This window comes from Mizuhopecten yessoensis, unplaced genomic scaffold (assembly GCF_002113885.1).
Source record: "Mizuhopecten yessoensis strain PY_sf001 unplaced genomic scaffold, ASM211388v2 scaffold4541, whole genome shotgun sequence".
In the NCBI taxonomy this organism is placed as follows: domain Eukaryota; kingdom Metazoa; phylum Mollusca; class Bivalvia; order Pectinida; family Pectinidae; genus Mizuhopecten; species Mizuhopecten yessoensis.
In genome coordinates, this window is record NW_018405598.1 from 26,189 (window position 1) to 41,654 (window position 15,466).

Below are 15,466 nucleotides of genomic sequence, written 5' to 3' on the forward strand. Positions count from 1 at the left end.
GAGAGAGAGCACAGTACAACGGTCCTCAGCTGTACATATACATGTAAATTATATCTCTATTGCCTATTTATTCATTCTGAAATTCTGTTTTAACCCTATAGCTACTAGAAATGATACATCTATAATTGTTCATACGTACAAAGTTGTGAGAGGTTTCCATAGCTCACATGTCTGGTACAACATTAACACACTACCAGTTGCATACCTTGTGAAAATAGAACCAATTAAAACGTTTTATCGGTGTGTTCAGTAAACGAAATGTGTTTATGGCGTATTTTCAAATACTTTTAAGTCATAAAAAGGAATGTTTCCAAACAGTATTCATCCTCCCAACGTAACAACTAATTGTGGTTGCTATGGATATCTCCTTTGTTGGTTGTATAGGTAGGACATTAATACGTGTATATACAGTTGTGTAATTATTATTTGTTGCTTGGTCACTGGTAGTGTCTCTGTTTCGTTTTTATATTATAGAGTATTAATAGCATGACGTGTATACACTACAGACAATAGCATGACGTGTATACACTACAGACAATAGCATGACGTGTATCACTAGACAATAGCATGACGTGTATACACTAAAGACAATAGCATGACGTGTATACACTACAGACAATACCATGACGTGTATACACTACAGACAATAGCATGACGTGTATACACTACAGACCCTTTCACCATGTGTCGCCTTGTGTTTGTGTAGGTCATACCATTACTCGTTACCTCAATTTATAGCGATGACATAAATTCTTTACAAAGCAGTATTGTTAAAGTGAATACCGAATATTATAGTCGTGACTATCACACTGATTCTTTATAATATAGTACATACTGAATTATACAATGATTACCATGGTGATCAATCAGAGTTTTTACAAAGCAGTGTAGATATGCTTCCTACTTAGTTATACAATGGTAGTCATGATGACCATACTGAATTGTACAATGGTAGTCATGGTGACCATACTGAATAGTACAATGGTAGTCATCGTGACTATACTGAATTGTACAATGGTAGTCATGGTGACCATACTGAATTGTACAGTGGTAGTCATGGTGACTATACTGAATAATACAATGGTAGTCATGGTGACCATACTGAATTGTACAATGGTAGTCATGGTGACCATACTGAATCATACAAATGTAGACATTGTAATAAAATATTGCTTCATGTTTGGTAGTTATCTTTTGTTCATTCTACTACAAAATGAGAAGTTTTGTCAAAATATATTATATACTTTTATGAAGAGAGACACTACACAACTTGATTGGTTTTGATAGACATTTACCAATTAAAAGATTATTAAGGACGAATAAGATACTATAATATGTAATGTTTAGTAAATTACCCCCCTTATGTATTTGTTTTCATCACATTACGTAAACAAGGCATATATATATCTGGCGTATCTTATAAAGACTATTTATATTTACTTGATAAAGTATGTGCAACAATAACGATCAAAACAGAGAAAAAACAACATAATTTGATTTAATCAAGTTACGTTTAATCTTCGTTTTAAAACTTCGTCATCATTGGCGTAAAACAATTTAAGAGGCATTGACATCATTTACGTTTGAACGCTGCCTTTTCAAGTCTCCTTTTCGAATTAAGATTTGAAGACTGAAAGTTTCATTGATAGAGATCATCTATGTGGACCTGGGTCACATTAAGTAACTCCAATACATCACACTGAGACCTTAGATGGCAACATGACCTCGTGTTTTGTCATCTACGTTTTATACCGTTGTGTCTTTTGTACGGACCTAACTTATTAACCACAGTCGTTTTCACACACACTATCATATTACAGTAACAGGCACTACTGCTTGGCATATTGCTTTGCACTGCACTAAGAATCCAGCAAGTTATCAGATGAATAATTGATATGAACTGGAGATAAATCAGACAGATAGGTATCCTACTGACCTACACAGAGGTAGCCCGGTCCTACTGCCGGTAACGTGACCTTTCTATTGGTAGATAGCTAAGCTTTATTGTATCTTTATATCACTGACAGCGATACAGTGTTGTTATGTGACGTATCAATTTGGATTAAAGGAGAAGTTATAATAGGTGAAATATTTCAGATTCAGATGGACATCGTTCCTTAGACACGCCAACAAACGGAGGCAGTACCATAGAAAGGTCAATACAGAAGTAGCGTTCCACAGACGTGCCAACAGATGTCCTAGAACATTCCTGGTTCTTAAAAAAAACGCAACTCATTTTAAGTGTGAAACGAAAACAAAAGAAATATCAATGAAAATTGTAACACCAAGAACATAAATAGTAAGTCAAATCTCACATAAAATTAAAACACAGGATCCTAGGAGTATCAAAACAAACAAGGGGCATAACGAATACGAACATAACGTTTTGAAATTTAAAGAATCAGTCCGTTATTACCAATTAGATATGTACATGTATGCGGGTGTTTTTCTCCCTGCAGTATATTATATCGTAGAAGAGGGTGTAAATACACCGTGACCTATATCGGATGCAGTGATTAAGTCAAGACAAACTACCAAGTGTTGAGGTCGATTGTAAGACATGTGTTTTGAGATAAATTAAATGAGGTCACAGTGATGAAATATCTAATAAAATTATACTGCCTCGGCTAAGTGACTTCTCCTCTAGTGACCTCTGTATTCCCGGGTTCGACTTCTAGATGAAGAACTTGAAGAAGAATACTCAGTTTAATATACAATAATAACTGTTACAAAATAGCACTGTACACATCTAGCAAAAAGTAATGTTTTGTTTCCGAGCACATATACTTTAAGGGGAGTAACTCTTAGATTAGTTGCNCACAACTAAAGGCTATTTACAATTCTAGCACGTCGGTGATGTTACGACACTTAGGTACCAACATTTAGAGAGATAAGAACACAACTAAAGGCTATTTACAATTCTAGCACGTCGGTGATGTTACGACACTTAGGTACCAACATTTAGAGAGATAAGAACACAACTAAAGGCTATTTACAATTCTAGCACGTCGGTGATGTTACGACACTTAGGTACCAACATTTAGAGAGATAAGAACACAACTAAAGGCTATTTACAATTCTAGCACGTCGGTGATGTTACGACACTTAGGTACCAACATTTAGAGAGATAAGAACACAACTAAAGGCTATTTACAATTCTAGCACGTCGGTGATGTTACGACACTTTTCATCGATTAACCAATGGTTTAGCTTTGTTGGGTGTTGGAACGCATGCTCGTGCATGTCTAATCATTTCCACCGACACCTTAAATAAACTGACAGGCACAGGAAATTCGATTGATGCGTCAAGAAATTATGGTATCAGCTGTGTGTTTGTTGCAATGAAAGTGAGGCATCACGTGACAAATGTTAACAGGCGCAAAAAACAGCCTAATTTGAATAATCGGATTATCAAGGGCACGTTGTCTTGTAAGCACTGAAGTAAAATGAAAGTATATTCAATTTCATTTCCGTGTGATAGAACAGATATAATACAATATGTGTGTAAATTATGTAAAACATATAAATTGAGAATCGAAAATGTCATTAACTCGGGATGAAGCGGTCTCCGTTGACATTTTCTCATCGTTTATTGCACAATGACACGCATGCATGTGTTGAATACTTCTTAAATATACTCAAACAAATGACATCACAACATCAAATAGTAACGTACATACAAGCATACACATGTAAATAAAAACACAAGATCATGAAGTTCATACAGCTTCATTGTATATACACTTCTGCATACACCACAAACTAAAATATACAGAAAAGTGTAAAAACTGTTTCACATAAAAAAAATAAAGCTAGCGGTAGCTAGTGTTCCTTTATTTATGAGACAGTGAATGCTGCAAGTGAGAAACAAAACGTAGTACATTGAATGCTATTTAAAACACTATTTTCTTGACAAAAAATATTGCTTGCCCATCAATCCCCCTTAACTTTAATGTTGTAGAAGTTATCGGTAAATTTGTCTTTATTTCACAGGTTTGGTGTGCAATGGAAAAAGAAAAATTAATAAGCATCAACATTATTAATATCATGGCACAAGGGGGACCTCGCAAATAAGCTATCAGTTCTACATATATACATGTTGGTCGGCTAAAATGCCCTGTATGTCTAAGGGAACAACGATTGACAGTCTCGTTGTTGATTGTGGTGATAGTCAAAGCATTGTATCAGGTTTTGTTTTCATTTATATCTGAAGATCCTGTTTCAATGACACGTGTTTTTGTGTTTTAACTCCTAGCATTACAGATAACATTTTCAGCAATTTGTGATTTTTGATCATTAATCGCTAATCTGAGTTCCATAAATATTCCTGCGTCATATATGTAACAAGAGGCCCATCGGGCCTGCATCGCTCACCTGGTATAAATCTCACACTTGTAACCTTAAAAGTGATCTAAAATAAAGCTACAGGCAAAATAAAATATCAGTATTTATGATTAAAATTCATTCAAAAGAACCTGTTATTTTGTTTTAAACATTTCACCCCTGTGATTAAAAGTCGAACAGAGTCATTATGTTGAACACATTTTATAGTNAGGATTGACAGTCTCGTTGTTTATTGTGGTGATAGTCAAAGCATTGTATCAGGTTTTTGTTTTCATTTATATATGAAGATGCTGTTTCAATGACACGTGATTTTGTGTTTTAACTCCTAGCATTACAGATAACATTTTCAGCAATTTGTGGTTTTTGATCATTAATCGCTTATCTGAGTTCCATAAATATTGCTGCGTTATATATATAACAAGAGGCCCAATGGGACTGCATCGCTCACCTGGTATAAATCTCACACTTGTAACCTTAAAATGTTATAGTCTTTCATCTCAGGATGCAACTTGCAAAGTATCAATATCCTGGGACCCATGGTTATTCAGAAGAGGTCGTTTAAAGATTTTAAACAAATTTGACCCCTGTGACCTTGAATATAAGCCAAAGCTTGATCCCAGCATGCTACTGACGACTAAATATCAACATCCTGAGCCTTTTGGTTATTCAGAACAAGTTGTTTTGGTTTATTTTATATTTTGAACATATTTGCTCATTGTGACCTTGAATATGATTCAAGGTCATACATTTAAACAAACTTGGTAGCCCTTCAGCCAAGCATGCTACTGGCCAAATATCATCTCCCTGGGCAGTTTGGTTATCGTGAAGATGATGTTTAAAGTTTTTTACATATTTGACCCCTGTGACCTTGAAAATGGGTGAAGGTCATTAATTTTAACAAACTTTGTCGCCCTTCATCCAAGTTTGCTTCTGGCCAAATATCATCACCCTAGGCCTTTTGGTTATTAGGAAGAAGTCGTTTAAAGTAAAATGTTGACGACGGACGACGGACGTCGGACGGACGGACGACGGATNACGACGGACGGACGGACGGACGACGGACGGACGACGGACGCCGCGCACGCACAAGCTCACTTGGCACTTCGTGCCAGGTGAGCTAAAAATGGTTCCATTTTCGGTACCGTTCCATTTTTGGTACCCTAACCCTATGCCTGAAGTTATAGAAATAATTATTATAGAAAAAAATGGTTTGTTTGGTTTAAATTCTATTCCACGAAATATAATATAGAATCTTATACCTAATTAAAACACTATGTTGTCTTACACTGATTCTGTGTCCCTCGCTGTAAAACTGAGTGTATCGGGTTGACCTGCAGACTAACAAATACGCGTAATATTATATGGGCAATTGCAAACACTGCTACATATGTGTGTCAATACAAATAAAGGTGCTCATTTTACTAGCATCTACACATATTTAAATATATTTATATCATCAGAAAAAGAAATGCTTTCTTATGTGCAAGATTCACAAAATGAAGATGAAAGTAATAGAAGGGAGGCAACTCTTGCGCAAAATGTTCATATCATTCATTTATATTCCTCCCTCAATCTATCCATCCATCCGTTCATCCCTCTATTAAACCACTCGTTCGTAATAATATTATATTCGCGACTTAATGTTAGTCATCGTGTTACATTTTACCGAGAATGTGAATGCTTAGACGCAAAAATTACACGTAATCAACATACAGAGAGAGACGTTTTATCTCTTCGTGCTCATGTTAGACCAAAATACAATTTTAGTTCAAACACTTTTTATGCTCTCTACAATAAGTACATAAATATTACCACATAAGTACTAACTCTATATGATTGTTATATAGCGTCGACATATTTGACAATTTTTAACAAGGAGTAGACTAACCGCAGAGTAGTTATATCAAAGCCGGAAGACGTCAAACAATAGTTCCGGAGTAAGGTTCTCAGGTCGCCGGCTGACACACAGACTTGTTGTATTCGTGAGAGACTCATGTCGTTGGTTAATACACAGCGAGTCACCACATACAAGTGATATATGGAAGACATGGATATCCGTTGGATGACATGTTCAAATATCTATTAATTGTATATGTTCGGATCGAAAGACATGTGCACAAACATTCCAAACAAACATAGCACACGCTCAAACATGAATTTCTCCCCAAACCCTTCACGCTTAACCTCTCCACCATCCTTTTAATTCCTTTCAGCCATCACTTTCATCCTCTTTATCAACCCCTCTAACCGTCATTACTATCAAATCCTCTCCAAACCATTCTATCTTCTCTCAACTCACACTTCCCACAACATTCTATCTTCTCTCTACAAACACTTCCCACACCATTCTATCTTATCTCTACCCAAACTTCCCACAACATTCTATCTTCTCTCTACTCACACTTCCCACAACATTCTATCTTTTCTCAACTCACACTTCCCACAACAATCTATCTTCTCTCTACTCACACTTCCCACAACATTCTATCTTCTCTCTACTCACACTTCCCACACCATTCTATCTTCTCTCTACTCACACTTCCCACACCATTCTATCTTCTCTCTACTCACACTTCCCACACCATTCTATCTTTTCTCAACTCACACTTCCCACAACAATCTATCTTCTCTCTACTCACACTTCCCACAACATTCTATCTTCTCTCTACTCACACTACCCACACCATTCTATCTTCTCTCTACTCACACTTCCCACACCATTCTATCTTCTCTCTACTCACACTTCCCACACCATTCTATCTTCTCTCTACTCACACTACCCACAACATTCTATATTCTCTCTACTCACACTACCCACAACATTCTATATTCTCTCGTCCAACACTTCCCACACCATTCTATCTTCTCTCTACTCACACTACCCACACCATTCTATCTTCTCTCAACTCACACTTCCCACAACAATCTATCTTCTCTCTACTCACACTTCCCACAACATTCTATCTTTTCTCAACTCACACTTCCCACACCATTCTATCTTCTCTCTACTCACACTTCCCACAACATTCTATCTTCTCTCTACTCACACTTCCCACAACATTCTATCTTCTCTCTACTCACACTTCCCACACCATTCTATCTTCTCTCTACTCACACTTCCCACACCATTCTATCTTCTCTCTACTCACACTACCCACAACATTCTATATTCTCTCTACTCACACTACCCACAACATTCTATATTCTCTCGTCCAACACTTCCCACACCATTCTATCTTCTCTCTACTCACACTTTCTACAACAATCTATCTTCTCTCTAATCACACTCCCCACAACAATCTATCTCCCTCTACTCACACTACCCACACCATTCTATATTATCTCCTCCAACACTTTCCCCACCATTCTATCTTCTCTCTAATCACACTTCCCACAACAATCTATCTTCTCTCTACTCACACTTCCCACAACAATCTATCGTCTCTCTACCAACACTTCCCACATTCTACATTTTCTCTTCAAACGCTTTGCACAACATTTTATCATTTCCTTATCACCACCACCCGTATTATTCTGCATTCTCTCTGCCAACACCTCTTCCAACTACTCATCTCTGTTCCAATCATTCCCACAACAAACTATCATATATATATCAAAAAACCATTCCCTCTATCACCAGTATGCCTGTTCCTCCTAACTGTCAAAATTTCATCTTAACCAGACATCTTTTTTCTCTACTTCATCCTCCCTTACCATATGCCTATCACTATCACAATCGTTTGCTCTCCATCATCTCCCTTACCCACCCCTTAACCAGATTCTTATATCAGCCATTTTCTTTCATTGCTCCATTATCACCAAACATTCCGTATCCTCCATTCTCATTATCTCAGCTTCAGACTCCTCTCCTCATAACATAAATCATTTTATTATAGATACAATTCACCATCGCGCTATCGCAATGAGGCAAAACACCAACATACCATGTATTCAACATACACAAATGCACGCATGCAATGCACACATAGAGAAACGTCCTTAAATGAGCTGTTAATAGGACGTTAAACATAATAAAAACTTACCAAACCTCACCATATTTATTAGCTTTTGAGTTTGTTTTCATTCTACTAAAACCTATCACAGACAATACCACCCATTCAGAGAACATTTTAGAGGTTATTAAATTTCTGTGAAAACGCCAGATGTTGTACAGGCTTAGCAAATATTATCCATCGTACTTACCTCGAAATTATTTTATGTTAATATATTTTGTTTAATATATATTACTTTTTACAGACTGGGAGAATGTCAATATATTATGAATATAAATTATTAAAACACTGAGGGACGCTGGTTCGAATCACAGTATATCACAATGTATATTCGTTTCGCCTTATCTCCTACTGCAAGTACATATACGCTAGTAAGATTATTTTCCTACGTGCATAAAATGTCATGTTTTTGTTGCTGCGTCACCACAAAACAGATTTACGAGTTTGATCGTGTGATGACCCGTCTGTTTCCATGGTATGCGTCTAGTGTATATCAAAGTATCAACATTAAGTGATTATAATCCAGCGGCAGGGGTAAGTAGTCGCGAGGATATTAATGGGTATTGATTGGTGCAAACCAGTGCATGATTGAATAGAGTTTAAAAGGTTGTATTGATGCAATATGGTAAGATAATCAGAATATTAAACTTTCATTTGCGCGAAAGACAGCGATGTAAGCAATGTTATAATAAATATTAAAAGTCGACGGCGTCAACTTTTTTTTCCGTGTCACATCAATCGCGTTAAGTATATATAGAGGATATTAAATGTTTTCCCGTCGAATATCATATATAATTCATGAGTACGGCAGAGTACCGATAATTTTTCTCGAGTGCAAAGCGAAAGAGAAAATATCTGTGTATTCTGCCATACGAGGTAAAATATCAATTTTGACATATGCCACAGTGTGAAAGATCTCATTTGTATTAAGTTGATGGAATCGATATTTCAGTCGCAAAAATGTAATAGATAAGTTTAGGAAACGCATGAAACGTTTTAATTCTTTCAATACGTTCGTGACTTTAAGACGAATTTGGTTTCGCATCCTTATGGAGCTGAATTTAAACAAAAGCTATTAAAAGACGATAGCTTTCATTTCAAATTCAGAGTTTCAATAACTAACTGCATCTCATTATCCTCAAGAGCATGTAATTAAATATTAATGAACTTACTGGCATTTCCTCCTCAGCTGAATATGTTAGTAATTACTTATAGGGGTAATTGTCACCTTACTATTCAACTCTCTGACAACCGTGAACACTTCTTGTGTTTTATGGTCTGTTTTCCTTTCCTCGTTAGTAAAATATCAGCCTTTCTTCTGCTTATAGTGTTTACAAATCGAATCTCTACTCAAGAGCCTGTTCTAGGTTTTGAATAGAAGCACCCCAGTCATTAAGTATCACATCAATAGTTACTGCATGAACAGAGGCTTAAGAGTTGGAGCATTTCGAGATATGATGTTTATATAAAAAAAAAAATTGATTTTTAAGACCATATTGTTGCGGCATTAAAGCTGATTATTAATTCTTTCTCATATCACTATTGCTACGCCGTGATGCTTCAGGCAAAAGGCAGTGTGAGTATTTCTCTGTTGTCTTTAATCTTTATAGTGAACCTTCTTAAACGATTTTCACTAGCTCCTTGCTTTTACTTGGACGTATAGTGTAGTGTCACATCCGCAGGTAATCCCTTAATGAGATTGGGTATACTGAAAGCTTAATTGCTTAATGTATATCTTGTATGGAGGCCATGCGTTGCCGTAAGACATGGTTGTGTGTATCAGGTGAAGCATGCTTGAATGAAAATATTTGGGTATACTGAAAGCTTAATGGTTTAATTATATCTTGTATGGAGGCCATGCGTTGCCGTGTGACATGGTTGTGTGTATCAGGTTAAGCATGCTTGAATGAAAATATTCCAAAACAATATTGTAGAGTAGTGAAAGAAAACTGTCCCCGACATTGATACGGAATTCAATGTATGTCTCCCCTTAGTTTAAAACGGGTAAAGAACAACAGGAGAATACCGAAGAGTCGGCCAAACCATAATACGAACTCAAAATCGATAAAGCTTAGACAAAATATAAACAAAATATAGGTTCACATGAATCCATTGGAAAAGTACAGGTATTACAAGACCAGGTGTTCCGCAAGGGTATGCGTTTTCTGCTACATCAATGACACTCGCTATGTGCATCAGTAACTAAATCTACGTCAATTCTAAGACGGAAGTAATGTGATGTTATCACATCGAGAACTCGGGTAGTGACCGTGATACCACAAGGCACTCTTATTTTAAATATGCTATACACCAAACACGCTTGTAGTGAAGTGTTACTGATGGTCCTCCATGCAAAGTACTACTATGTTCGAGGGAAGAAATTATGGTTCGTCCACAATAGTCGACATGAAATCGATATTGACGATCAGACTTCAATATCAATATCAATTAATGTTAATTGGTCTTGACTTTAAATATCTCATAAAACAATCACAGTCGTACTCTGTTTGGGGTGAATGAAATTATTTAATTTGTACACGATGAAAGGAGCCTTATTCCCGATCCTCCTCCTTTTCCCCTTACCCCCTCTCTCAATCTTTGCCCTTCTCACTTTTACTGCTCCATCATCCCCCGTCTCTGATTCGCATATGTCGTATGTTAATATCACATTCGCTGGGGGTTTTAATGAAAATTTCTTATTCGTGGTTAACTATAAGACATGTGCACGTCCAGTAGGAAATAAATAGATCGTTGACTAAACACATTTCCCTAAATGTTCGTATTTTATGCAGTTATTTAACTCAAATTTTGACAATTGTTTGTATCCATGCATTGTATATCGGTAGATAAACTATATAGTGGCCAACCTATTTTACGGGGTTTGTATATGTTCAGAATCGCGATTTCCTCCCAGGGCTTCCTGCCGTTATGCCTACAATCTACGCTGTGCAATTTTAGGGTCACCATTCTGATATGATTAGCATCTATGTCATTTCGCTATAATTAAAGATGTGTCCACAATCTCGGGTCGTTCATGATCGACATATTTCTGTCTGTCATTTGTTTGTTAGTATAGAACAGTTTTGAACCAATTTAGTTTTAACTTATTTAGCCATTCTACATGAAAGTTATCGAGATTTCTGCAAACAAATCATCACTAGAAATATGAAGAAAAGGAAAATCTATTTAGGAATCAATGATATCGATGCGAAAAAATAAAGGGATTGAAACATAACGTCAACGTAGACAGGCTATGCGAGATTATCTTGTTTATCCAGAACATCCTGAAGAAATGAGTATGATGGCCGTTGGTCAACATGAAATGGTAAAATGATTTTCATTTCACATCAATTATAACAAATTTTGATCATACAACTGTTTTACGTCCTATTTACAGCTATGGTCAAACCGTGTGGGGTCAAATGTCTCCAGCTTTTCAGAGATTTACAAATCCTGAAATAGCATATAAATACACGTATCATGGGTTGGTAAGCGAAACTACCCTTTTAAAGAAACCTATGTGTGTAGCTTATGTTGATTCTTGTTCTCGATAAACTTATCTTCATCCCTTTAAGTGAAGTTCTTACTCGTACCCAATTTAATCATTCTATGCCAGTTGGATGAGTTCAATCACCAGAACTTGTCTACGTTCCGTTGGGACTAGTACTCCGGTTATTGCAGTATAATGTACTTGAACCTTGTTTGACTTAAGGCGTTATCCATCGGATTCTTTTGCTGGCTGACTTTTCTTGTTTATAGTGTCAAGCTTGATTGGAGTATCCAGGGATACGTATTGTTACATATAAGATGAAATACTGCTAAAAATAATAACAACTGCTACATTTGGTTCTTTCTTTTCTGACAGACACATAATCGTTTGACACTATATGACCTTATTGTGTTGATGGGCTGTAAAGGATACCAAATCACGCACAATAGTATTTGCTATTTGGTGATCTATTTATCAAATTACGTTAGGTGGTTTTCTCTATCGGGGTGATATAGAGAGAAATCATAGTCATAAAAGACTAGAACAACAGTATGGACCGTTCTTTAAGCTCAAAGCAGATTTCCTGCTTGGGCGTGGAATTTCAAACGTCAATAAGATTTCTGGTTTTTCATATTGTTCAATCTTATACGAAAGTGTGATAAAAATATCCTCATGCAAAAAACAAAACCATAAAACACCAGATAGGTCATGCCGGCTTGAATCGGTAATTGCGTTTTGAATTTGTTAAGAGAAATGAATGAGACGACACATTTAAAAAAAAAACTGTGCCCATGTTGTAATTTCTTTTTTTACTAGAACTACCTTTATTGAAGTATTTTTCTTGTGTGAACCGATGGAGGAGGGGGTCAAATATGACCACTAGCTAGTGAGTGGTCGGGTTGCGCACCGGATAGCGCACTTGACTTTCACCAAGGCGGCCGGGGTTCGATTCCCTGATCGGACGTGGAAAGGTATTTGGTCACCTGCCCGCCAACGTGGTTTTTCTCCAGGTACTCCGGGCCAACATGGGTGATTAATATAAGTTTTAAAACTAAATTCATAATTGGTGTAAAATAAATCAATATATAGTGCTCTCGATGTAACAATGGCCATATCTCTTATATTAATTATCTACACATTCGTTTTGATCAAAATGACCTCAGCTTAAAACCATTGATAAACACTGATCAAAATGACCTCGGCTTAAAACCATTGATAAACAGTAATCAAAATTGACCTCAGCTTAAAACCATTGATAACCAGTAATCAAAATGACCTCGGCTTAAAACCATTGATAAACAGTGATCAAAATGACCTCGGCTTAAAACCATTAATAAACAGTAATCAAAATGACCTCGGCTTAAAACCATTGATAAACAGTAATCAAAATGACCTCGGCTTAAAACCATTGATAAACAATAATCAAAATGACCTCAGCTTAAAACCATTGATAGCCAGTAATCAAAATGACCTCGGCTTAAAACCATTGATAAACAGTGATCAAAATGACCTCAGCTTAAAACCATTGATAAACAATAATCAGAATGACCTCGGCTTAAAACCATTGATAAACAGTAATCAAATTGACCTCAGCTTAAAACCCTTGATAAACAATAATCAAAATGACCTCAGCTTAAAACCATTGATAAACAGTGATCAAAATGACCAATATGTTTATGCAATGAAGCTTGGCAATATAGTCAATATTTCGTAAAATATGTTATTTAAAACCAATAAACCATATCGGCCGTATTTATTTTTTAATTAATTTGTTTACGGTATACATCTTATTTATCTATAAATATATTTATATTGAAAATAATTTGATAATTTGCCGACATGTCGTTAGGTTCATAAAGCTATAAGCATAACTGATGCACTGGACTGTTGTAATTTGTGTGTCCTACATAAGTAGGCTACAGAAGGTCGTGCGATGCTATTCAACTAGCAAGGCCGTCTATTTAATATTAGTTTTACTCAGATATAGAGTACGGAATGCCTTAAGCAAGCTAATCCTAGTGGGCAAGGTATCGGCCCTTGGGAAATATAATCAATGAACCTGATGTAGCAAGTGCCCAGCGAAAATCCGATACTAAGTTGATGAGATAAAATGTTAAAATCGAAATGACCTTAAGCTAGAAAGAGAATGAAAGTCTATCAGCGAGATAAAAATGTGTAATCGTGCTTTTTTCGTGATGGTTGTCATTTGTCCTGAAGATGTGATTGTTCTACAGCATGAATACGTATCACACCAAGAAAGTATATGGAAATATAAAGGTAGGATCTTGTCATTTGTCTGTCCACAATTTGAAAAGTTTTAAACAATTAAACCTATCAAAAATGAACACGCTAAATGTTGTCGGATAGTGGTATCGCTACATCTTTGCTGACAGCTTTACCAGAAATGGACTGGCAACCACGACGTCAGAACACGACTGTGGAACAGACAATACCAGTGCCGTGAATTGTGATACGTCCGTTTACTTAGGAATTGACCAGGAGTTCATAAAGGTAAGTGTCAATCATAGCTTCAGTATAAATATCAAGTTTAAAACTAATATAGAGGCATGAAAACTCCCTGAAAAAACATCAAGGAAAGAATTTGTATGTCCAATGTTCATGAGTTATATGTTTTCAAACAACAATTTGTTGGTAAGCGTAAACATTTCTGATTTTAACATTGTCAATATTTATTCATGCATTTTCAATCAACGTTTTAGGTGTCCTATGATTCCATAAAACTCAGTAAGATATGATGTTTACAAAAACAGCTACATGTATCGTAACCCGTGATTGTAGAAACTGATTTGAAGAAGTTTAAATGTACATAAACGGTCTTTTTCATTAACCGCTGCCACTAATTCTCTGATCCCGATACGGTTAGTAACAAAAGACTGGTTGTATGGCTGATAACTTTTGTTTGTTTAAAGCAACATTGTTCTGGAATGAAAATTAAAATACAAATATTCATGTTTAATTCATAAGTCTTAAACGTTATTGCTACTGAGATTAAGTATATTATTTGTAAAAAAAGAAAACACTAAATCTAATATCATCATTTCTTCAATATTGTTATGCTTTAATGATACATGTAGTTCAATAATCTTAATTTTATGATGTCAGTTGTGTTTAGTCTTCTTTTACGCGCAATTTTCCATAACAAATGTTACACAATAACGAAGTTAGATAATGTACCTTAAAGTTAGTATACACTTTTTAATTTACAACAATTATGAAACAAATAAAACTTAAAGTTGTCCAGTATAACATTTTAAGAATTATTGTTTTTGCTAATGACTGTTTACTCAGCCTTGACTTAATACATTTTATATATGCTACAATATAGTTATCAATTGTAGCGAAAACCAAAGAAGGTATGCTAATGTAATTTCTTTTAGGTTAGAGACAAGACTGGCTAGACTTTATGTTATCCTGCTGTTCCTTTGTTCTATTCCTCCTCAATTCATTTGGTAACCTTGAGTTCTGTTTATGTGTTGATGATATAATATTGTTTAATTTTACCACATACTTATACTCCATTTTTAAACATAAAACAATCGACATGAAAACCTTCGATGATTTGATGGCACCTACGGACTGTCCAATTAAGTGTTTTATT